Source organism: Macrobrachium nipponense, chromosome 23, assembly GCF_015104395.2.
Source record: "Macrobrachium nipponense isolate FS-2020 chromosome 23, ASM1510439v2, whole genome shotgun sequence".
In the NCBI taxonomy this organism is placed as follows: domain Eukaryota; kingdom Metazoa; phylum Arthropoda; class Malacostraca; order Decapoda; family Palaemonidae; genus Macrobrachium; species Macrobrachium nipponense.
In genome coordinates, this window is record NC_061090.1 from 16,097,258 (window position 1) to 16,107,257 (window position 10,000).

At 35.4% G+C, this 10,000-nt stretch overlaps 2 protein-coding genes across 2 annotated transcripts in view; one reads left to right on the forward strand and one right to left on the reverse strand.

Annotated features, from left to right (window-relative positions):
* The window catches only part of LOC135198984 (small G protein signaling modulator 1-like), a 528,765-nt gene that overhangs the window by 381,806 nt on the left and 136,959 nt on the right, over nt 1-10,000 (forward strand). The gene's annotated exons all lie outside the window — the stretch shown is intronic.
* LOC135198966 (uncharacterized) overlaps nt 1-10,000 on the reverse strand; it is a 96,242-nt gene that overhangs the window by 79,981 nt on the left and 6,261 nt on the right. The window lies entirely within an intron of this gene.

A 10,000-nucleotide genomic window follows, 5' to 3' on the forward strand; every position in this document is an offset into this window, starting at 1 on the left:
GAGCAGCGTTTGTTTTGTAATAACGGGTTATTTCATTTTATGACACGAGTATTTCTTAGTCCCATTTTACCGAAGGGCAACCTTTAATTATGAACTTAAAAGATTTTTGACATTCAAATTTTGTGTTAACCAGACATTTTGGTGTATCTGTATTTTTTTAGTGATTAGTATTTATTGGAAAGCACACATCATAAAAAAATATTTGGCATTTGATGTAAGGACCTCTCGTTTCCATATTGCACATGACTCAAAATCTAACTTTTGAATAACTTTTTCTAATTTTCCCTTTCATGCTCAACACCATTAAAGTTTCATTTCTAGAATTGCACTCTCTCTCTCTCTCTCTCTCTCTCTCTCTCTCTCTCTCTCTCTCTCTCTCTCTCGTGATCTGTGCTCTGCATATATACGCCCAGACGAAATGCATCCAACTGTGAACTGTCTTTCTGCAATATCCTGTTGAATATTGAAGGAAGCACGAAAAGCGTTTCAGAAAACATCTCTAATTGAACTGAAGCAACTAATCGCCTCTACTTTTTCTAAATTGTAAAGCAAAAGAGGCAGTGCGTCTTTTCCCTCCACTATTGGAGAGAGATGATTTAACCGGGAGACGAAGTTCGAAATGACGTCTCGATGTTCAGTATTTTCCTTCGGCTGACGGATTCGTGCTAAGCAACGATAGCTTCAGCGCTGAAGAGTTGAATTCAAGGTCATTTAAAGCCAGGCTCCCCCAGAAGAACGGGTCTGCTAACGTGGTAACTAAAATATGAACTTTTTTACTCCTCGTTGGACGGGTGGATTTCGCGTTCAGCTACCAATCCGGTGGTCCGATTTCGATTCTCGGTTCGGCCAACGCCGAACCAGAGAAATTTATTTCTGGTGATAGAAATTCATTTCTGGATATAATGTGGTTCGGATCCCACAATAAGCTGTAGGTCCCGTTGCTAGGTAACCAATTGGTTCCTAGCCACGCAAAAATATCTATTCCTTCGGGCCAGCCCTAGCAGAGCTGTTAATCAGCTCAGTGGTCTGGTTAAACTAAGATATACTATTTTACTCCGCGCCAGAGATTCGTATGTCAAGGTTATTTTAGCTTGTTTTGAAAAGATAACTATTGCGCCGTCCGCACTTTTTTACCTGTCCGCCCTCAGATCTTAAAAACTACTGACGCTAGAGGGCTGCAAATTGGTATGTTGATCGTCTACCCTCCAATCATCAAACATACCCAATTGCACCCCTATAGCCTCAGAAGCTTTTTTTTTTTTCTAATTCTATTTAAGGTTAAAGTTAGCCATAATCGTGTATATATGCCAGGCGACCACCGGGCCGTGGTTATACTTCATGGGCCGCGGGTCACAGAGCATTATACAGAGACCACTGAAAGATACATCTGTTTTTGGTGGCCTTGATTATACGATATACAGGAAACTCGACTGCGCCGAAGAAACTTCGGCTCATTTTTTTTTTAAATCCTTTTCCTTTAGTAAAACTCATCTTCAGTTAAGACTTTATCTTATTTTTCAATCAGATGCTCAACTATTTCACCAAGGTCATGAGTCATTATAGGTCCCAGAGCACAAAACTTGTCCAGTAAAAAGGATAAAAAACGGGTTTCATCGTAAATATCATTGTAGGGACTCATTTAACAAAATAAGAACAAACAACTTCTTGGTCCCAAGAGACACAGAGAAGGCTGGAATATTGAAGGCTCTTATTATTATTATTATTATTATTATTATTATTATTATTATTATTATTATTATTATTATTATTAATTTTCTTCCAAATTTCTAAATAAATAACGAAGCTATGAATAAGTCTATTCATAACACAGGCATGTGAAATTATAGGCTACACACTACCATACTTAAAGGAAAGGTATTGGTTTTGTTATGCTTACTGGGTATATATACATATACGCTCGTGAGTGCACGCACGCACACACACATACATGTATATATATTATATATATATTATTATTTAAAATAAATATATATATATATATATATATATATATATATATATATATATATACTAACCTACATGTGTGTGTGTGCGAAGAAAATAAAGAGAGAGAGAGAGACGAGAGAGAGAGAGAGAGAGAGAGAGAGAGAGAGAGAGAGAGAGAGAGAAGTGGTAAATTTTTAGATATTTATTGTTCCTGATTTAATATTGTGACGAGTCGCACTATTACAGTTATACCGATAATAATTAATTCTCTCTCTCTCTCTCTCTCTCTCTCTCTCTGTGTGTGTGTGTGTGTGTGCGTGTGTGTGTGTGCTTAATACATAAATGACTCGGTTTATCGCCGCAGTTCTGCTTTAACTTGGTTTATTTTCGTTGTGGCTGTCAAGAATGGAGGGGTCCGTTTATACTATACTTTGTCTCTCATTGTTACGTTCATGTTGTCAACACTCCGTTGATTACAAAGACCGTAAAAGGAATAATGAGACTAATTGGGGACCGTCAGCTGTCCTGGTTGTCAAAAGAGAGCCTTTTCAATTTGGTTTCCATTTTTGTAAAATAAATAAATAAAAATGTTGCTGTTGAAGTTCCTAGAAATGGCGTCGTTTCAAATTCTGTGTCTTGTTGACTGGGATTCGTTTACGTTTCCTGTTTCTTGTTGTCCCGTTTGAATTCCCTATTTTTTGTTTTGTTTTTTCCTTTATGAAAGTTTCCAGGTCTTTATTAATGTTCTGGTTTGCCGTTTCATTATTCGGTGACTCATTTGTTCCCTTACTATAAGTTCCAGTTGTTGTATATGAGCTTGGGTTTTCTTTGCTCTTTTTACTAAGCTCAGTGATTATTTGCTTTGGAACTTTTATCATCATTGTACAGATTTCCTTTTGTGGCTTTTGTTCTTGACTTTTTCATTTTATTTATTTTCTCGTTTTCTCTTTTTTGTCATACCGCTGAGTTTTTTTTTTTTTTTTTCTGATCCCACTGGGGTTCATATTTTCAATTTTATTATGGATTGGGATTTTGTGCAAAGTTTTCCATTCCAGTGAATTTTGTTGTTTTCCGTATTTATTCTCATAAAACAATGTTTTTTAAAGGCCACGTACCTTGTTCTCTACGCCCATAATTATCTTTTTTTTTCTCTCTATTTTTGTTTTATTTTTTTCCTGTTTTTTTTTTCTTTTTTTTCTACGCTGTCGTACCATTTCACTGATTTTATTTTGTTCCGTCTATTTTTTTTTCCTTCCGTAAATTCTGATTTTGTTCTGGATCAATTCCCTCTCCCGTGAATATTTTCCCTTTCGAACCATTTCTGAGAGGAAAGGAAAAGTGTCAAATGAGAGGCTCCTAACAGAGTGGACAGTCTCTCCCTCTCCCTCCCTCTTGTACCTTCTGACAAAATCACTTGTTTTTCATTTTATGCAAAATCTTCGTATTGGGTTTCCTTCGATTTTGCGGTTGCTGCTTCGGTAACTGGATTTACCTCCTCTTGTCCAGAGGACGTATCTCTTTTTACGAGCTGAGAACTCTCTCTCTCTCTCTCTCTCTCTCTCTCTCTCTCTCTCTCTCTCTCTCTCTCTCTCTCTCGATGTTCTTTTGTTCTCATGCTCCAGGATTGTGAACAGTCTTCTTTTCTTAAAATCCTCTTGCGTTTGGACGAGTTTCTTGATAACCACTTATTTTGCTGTTGCTTTTATGTTGTTAGATCGGATTTTGTAGCTATATCTGTATTTAGTTATCGATGATTCAGACGTTTTTTACGTATATTTCTCATTTTTTTTTATCTACTGGTAATTCGCACTTCAGAGATGAGGCTTGGGGATCATTGATAGCTAGATATGATGGCGTGATATTTAGGAGTTTTTATATAAATTTGTGTTTGTGCATAACTTTTTGTTTGTTTTTGCGCAACTTTGATTGCATTTCTATATGCAAAACCCTTTGCTATGTGAATATATATATATATACGTATATATATATATATATATATATATACATATATATATATATATATATATATATATATATATATTATATAAACATGTATGAATGTATATGTGTATATATAAATGGATGTGTATATGTAGAGCCGTGTGGTTTAAAGCGCGTCACTGTAGTCCTGAGTTCTTGTTTTACGTGGTTCGAGCCCACGAGACGACGAACTTATTATCTACTAAAACAAATTCCCATTCGATCTACATGTATGAAAATATATTACTTCCGAGGTAGATCGAATTGGATATCAAAGGACATTTGTAAATTAATGCTTGTATATATGAATAATATAATATATATATATATATATATATATATATATGTGTGTGTATTATATATATATATATATATATATATATATATATATATGTATAATAGTATATATATATATAATATATATATATATATATATATATATATTATATATTATTCATGTCTTTATGCACTTGGCGTTGTAGGAATGTGTGAGGATGGTTGAGTCGTAACACAATAGTTTTGCGCGCGAACCTGCGCGGTAGAGACTTAAGCGGAAGTCTTGGATATGGTGTGGGAAGGTGTTCCTCTTTAAAAGAAGGCCAGTTAACGGCCTTAACCCTCCCCCTCACCCCCCCACACCCCAACCCCACCCCAAATCCCAAACCCAGCCATCCCCATTACACTAACTACACGTATATACGTTTTCTCTCTCACTCTTTCTCACCCTCTCTCTCATTCTCTCTCTCGCATATCTCAGGTGTGCGGGGTTTCTTAGCACTGAATGTACGGCAATCTCATTTGTCCAAGTATGTTTTTTTGTTTTTTATATCTTTGCCGTATTCCAGAAAAGCTCTTAGGATTAGGTGAGCATTTGAGGTGTATTTTAACCTTTTGGTGCATTTATGAATACAAAGAGAAAGTTAGATATCTGAAGAAAAATCCTATGATCGTAGAATTTAAAAAATACCTTAGCTACGATTAGGATTTTCTGTCATTGATGTTATATTTTAGCTGAAATCATATATACGTTTGGAAAATTGTGATAAGGGTTTAGCTGATGTAATGCCGTATGATAATGGAAATTGATTTTTTGGCCGTGTATGCGGCTTCCAAATGTATAAAGAACATATGAAGAGGCGTGATGTGATATCCTAATAAAAACATAAATAAATAAAAATAAAGGGGGGTAGGGGGAAGGGGAAGGAAACTGTTTGCTAAGAATCTCTTTTAGATAGTAGTTTTGTTAATGACTTCCGGGTCATTCGGCCTACGGTGTCACAATTTTGAGCAGACATCTTTTGCAATAGTCTAAGTGACAGCAAGATGGGAAATGATGTTTTCAAAGACGAATCCAAGGATTTGCCTTTTTAAATTCATACAAAAAAAAGTTTATCCCAATTCTGCGCCGCCTCAGTATCTTTTTCATTCTTTGTAGTGTGAAACTGCACTTAAGCTTGTTTGGGTGCTCAAGTTTCAGTTATTTTAGTTACTTGTCTATTTGCTCATTAGTTTGCGTTGTCAATTTGCTAAATTTTTACAGAGCCTTTAATCACTGAGGATATTTCTACATTACCATTTCTTTTTATTTCGTCAGTTTATGCAACTTTTCTTTAATTGCACTTCAATTGCAAATGAACAGTAACTGACCCAATGAGGCACGATTTATAATTGCCTCTTGTTGATACTGTTGCTATGTTTAGCATTGTCTAACATGGGCTTACTCCAGTGCGCTACCGTCTATTACCTATTCGGAAATACGAATATTCGAATACAACCAGTTTTGTTATTTGCTTGTATTGCCAAGAACAGTATTTTGACCGAGATACGTCCCACCCTGCCCTTGCTAAGCCCGATAAAATTACAGGGCCCCCAAGTCCAAAAAGACCCGGGGGGCTTTCCTCCCTTGAATTCCCCAGCTTAAGCCCGGACGAGGGACCAAATACTGTGGCAGGCAATAACAACCAGCTGTTATAGTTTTTGCAGGATATTGCCATCTCTGTAATTAGCCATTTCTGATGGAAACGATTTGAAAGAACAGGAAGTAAATAAAAATACAAGAAGAGCATAAGTAAATACGGGCTCTGTCAAATCAACCGTTAACTTGCTTAGATTCTCTTGTAAGAATGGGAATAAGGGAACGTTCTTCATAGTAGTGATGGTAAATGTTATGCCAACATATGTATAGCGGAAGTCATCCAGTTTCCTGTACCTATTCAAGAAAACTATTTTGAAATGCAAACAGACTTAGTGCGAAAAAAGTCTGGGGCTGGTAAGCAGTGCATCCTCTTGCCGGGCCGGAATTCAGGGACATTTAATTCCGAGCTTGAAATCTAATCTACACTTTTGGTGGCTGGTGCGATGTCTTGATTGTATTCCCTGTCCGCTGGGGGATGATTGTACGCGGGATTTACATCAGGGGCTTCGCCTGGGAGCAAATGGAAACTGCAGCAGGAAGGAGAGATTCGGGAGGCAAATTCTCGAGATGTTGACTAGTTTTGCAAAAACCCGGTTTTTACTTTATTTATTTATTTATTTTTTTTTTGCCGTGCCCTTAGGGTAGGTTATGTTAGTTCAATGGATTTTTCCCAGAGAATTTGGTTGTGTGAAACAGTATTCCCACGAGAATTTGGGTTGTGGGAAACATAATAAGGTTGTTTTTAAGAAGATTCTGTATAGTTAGATTTTAGGATTTGGCGTTCAGTATTTTTTCAGGGAATTTGTCCGGGAGACAAATTCCCGAGATGCATACTAGTATTGCCCCAGCCCCGGTTTTTTTTTCTTTTTCTTTTTTTTATTTTTGCCATTCCCCTACATTAAGTTAGGTTAGTGCAAATGAGAATTTGGGTGTGGGAAACAGTATCCCCACGAGAATTTGGGTGTGGGAAACAGTATCCCCACGAGAATTTGGGTGTGGGAAACAGTATCCCACGAGAAGTTGGGTGTGAGACCAGTATTCCCAAGAGAATTTGGGTGTGGGAAACAGTATTCCCTAGAGAATTCGGGTGTGAGGCAGTGTTGCTAATTGGTATGTGTTTACTATCCAAACAGGATATAAGACTTGCACAAACCCCTGGAAATATATGAAATTTACGTATTATTTGTAGTATATGTACATAGAGCAATTTTATCATTGTTGCATTCATGGAAACAGTTTGTAAATGCATCGGCGTATGTTCGAATCTCCACTAAATTGGCAACGATGGTGTGAAGTAACATAATAAGATTATTTCCAAGAAGATTCTATGGTTAGCTTTGAAGATATGGCGTCCAGCATTTTTTTTAGGGAAGGTCTCGAGACTTAGTTACAGTTCCGGAATACGCGTCTTCCGGGACGAAGGCCGCGGTTGGAAATGGCAGGAATGAGGGGAGAGCATAAAAGCGGGAAGATGAAAGTCCATTTTGAAAGGAGAGGCGAAGCAGGATTACAGGGATTTGACGGGAGAAACGAAAGTCGCTTTCAGTTGGAGGGCTGCAAGAAATCGGTGTGAATAAAGACGCTCGCTTAACACCTAAATAGATTTGTGATGATGAAAGGAAAAAATAAAGAAATATATGTATATATATATATATATATAGGATATATATATCTATATTATTAAATATATTATATATATATATATATATATATATATATATATATATATATATTTATATATATTTGTGTGTGTGTGAAAGAGAGAGAGAGAGGAGAGAGAGAGAGAGAGAGAGAGAGAGATGTGGGGGTAGAGGGGCCAGAGCATCAATCACCTGTCGAAATACTGTCACTATAGAAAAGCAATACCGTTCCAGAGACAGCCAACTTGAATGGGGCCGAATCCTTCTCTCTGTGTTCAGTCGTTTGCCTACGTACAAAGAACGAATTGTCTTTGCTTAATCTCTTCTTTTCTGACGCATCTTGCAGTGTTGATTATACCGCACTACTTCGTCTATATAAGTCTCTTCATAGTTTCATTATGATAATCAGTCCTAGATAAATGACATTCAGTATTAAGCATCATGGGTCGAATAGAGTCCATAGGACAATTCTGACTCTCCCAATCGTGAAAGGATTGAGTAGTAAACGTACCACCATGATCTCTTGTTGGCTTTAGGCCTACCTCTTTTCCTATCCATTTTGATACCATTAGGCATCTGATGTCCAACTTTCGTTGGCTTCAACATATTCGTCTTCTCCTCTCCAAAACTCAGCTCTCTAGTCATGTGTCCCTTGTTCCTTTTCAAATATCTCATTATAACTAATTACACTTTTTTTTAAAGGGGGATAGTATATGCTTCTACAACTTGAGCTCACCTATAGCTAGACTTGTTAATGCTTTATTGTCTCTCAGTGGTGCCATTTGGCTAAAAGTTCTTCTTCCAACATCCACCATTATCTTCTGTTTTATTTTATTTCGTTCACCTAATGACTCCAATTTTTCTTCTCCATTTTTCTATCTTATACTTTTCTCAGAGTCCTTGATATTTTCTCACACATGTCAAGTTCTCTGCTTAAAGGACTTCATTTGTACATCTACGTCACACCGAGTTTCTTTGTTCACTCTGCTGATGTTGGAGTTGCCTTTTCTTTTAAAAAAAATTACCCAATACCCAGCAGCTTTCTGATGGGTATGACCAAACCTCATCTTTAAAACCTGAAATTTTGAACTGTTAGAAACGTAAAGAAAACTTTAAAAGGAGCAAGCTGCATGTATCGGTTATTATTATTTCTGTTGTTACGTGTGCATGTAACCCGTACAGTCATTTGATTCTTTATGAATTAATATTGCAAATTTGAATTCAGAATTTGCTTTTTAATTTACTGATATTTTAGACGTATTGATTATTGCGTATTTCCTACCCTTGAAAGAGGACATATTTTTAGAATATTCTTCCCTTTCACTCAGTCATCAATAAAGGAAAATTGAATTGCAAAACAATAGTGTTTTTTTTTTTCTCCGAAGAATGAGATTTTCTAATTTTGTTTTTCTTATGGTTCGTGAAATTTGTGTATTGGATTTTGTTGAAGGTTTTTCATCATTTATGGAAGTAGATTTTTATTAGAAAAACACACACGTTAATTAAGACAAAGTCTTTGGGTTGTCATTTTTTTTGTACATTTCAGTTTTATCTAATCTACACAGATTCTCTCTCTCTCTCTCTCTCTTCTCTCTCTCTCTCTCTCTCTCTCTCTCTCTCTCTCTCTGGAACAAGGGAAGTGGTAAAGCAATATCATTTGTCTTTCCTTTACTTTAATGTAAAAGAATTAAATAATTCTTTTACATCAAAGTACAAGAGACACTGCTTTACTATTTGGTTTTCGTTAAACACGATAATGAATACTAAAATGTTTCTTTTGCTACTCACATGCACCTACAATCACACACAGTATATATATATATATATTTATTTATATATATATATATATATATATATATATATATATATATAAATATATATAGTATGTAATATATATTAGGTGAAATGGAGTATAAAACCAAATTTACATCTCGAAGAACTTGCCTTAATTCATTTGTATTTTTCTACATAAAATCTTATTTCTTGAATTGCACTTTGCTTGAGAATTTTTTTGAAAAGGAAACACTCACAAAAGTAACAACATATTCAGTGGCATTTTGATTACAAAATCATTTGGAGTTATGGAAAGGTGATACCTATAAAACCGACTTGCTGTTATAGAATTTGTATTCTCATCATTATAATATTTTATATATATATATATATATATATATATATATATATATATATATATATATAGATATATATATTTATATATATATATATATACACGTCACTTCAACTGCAGGCTTTTCCTAATCCTTCGGCCTTCTTTGATAAAAGGTGTGGAAGCGGCTCTATTTTTGTGGACTTGTTTTTGTAGGATTCCAGATATCCGGAAAAAATTTAGTGATTTGTTGAACTCATGTATTGAATTTCATCTCCTGACTTGCAAACATGATGATAATGTTATTCCATGTTTCAATTTTTTTGTTACAGGCGTCAGTAAAAGGAAATTAAATTACAAAATCGTATACACACACACACACTTTATAAATATATATATATATATATATAT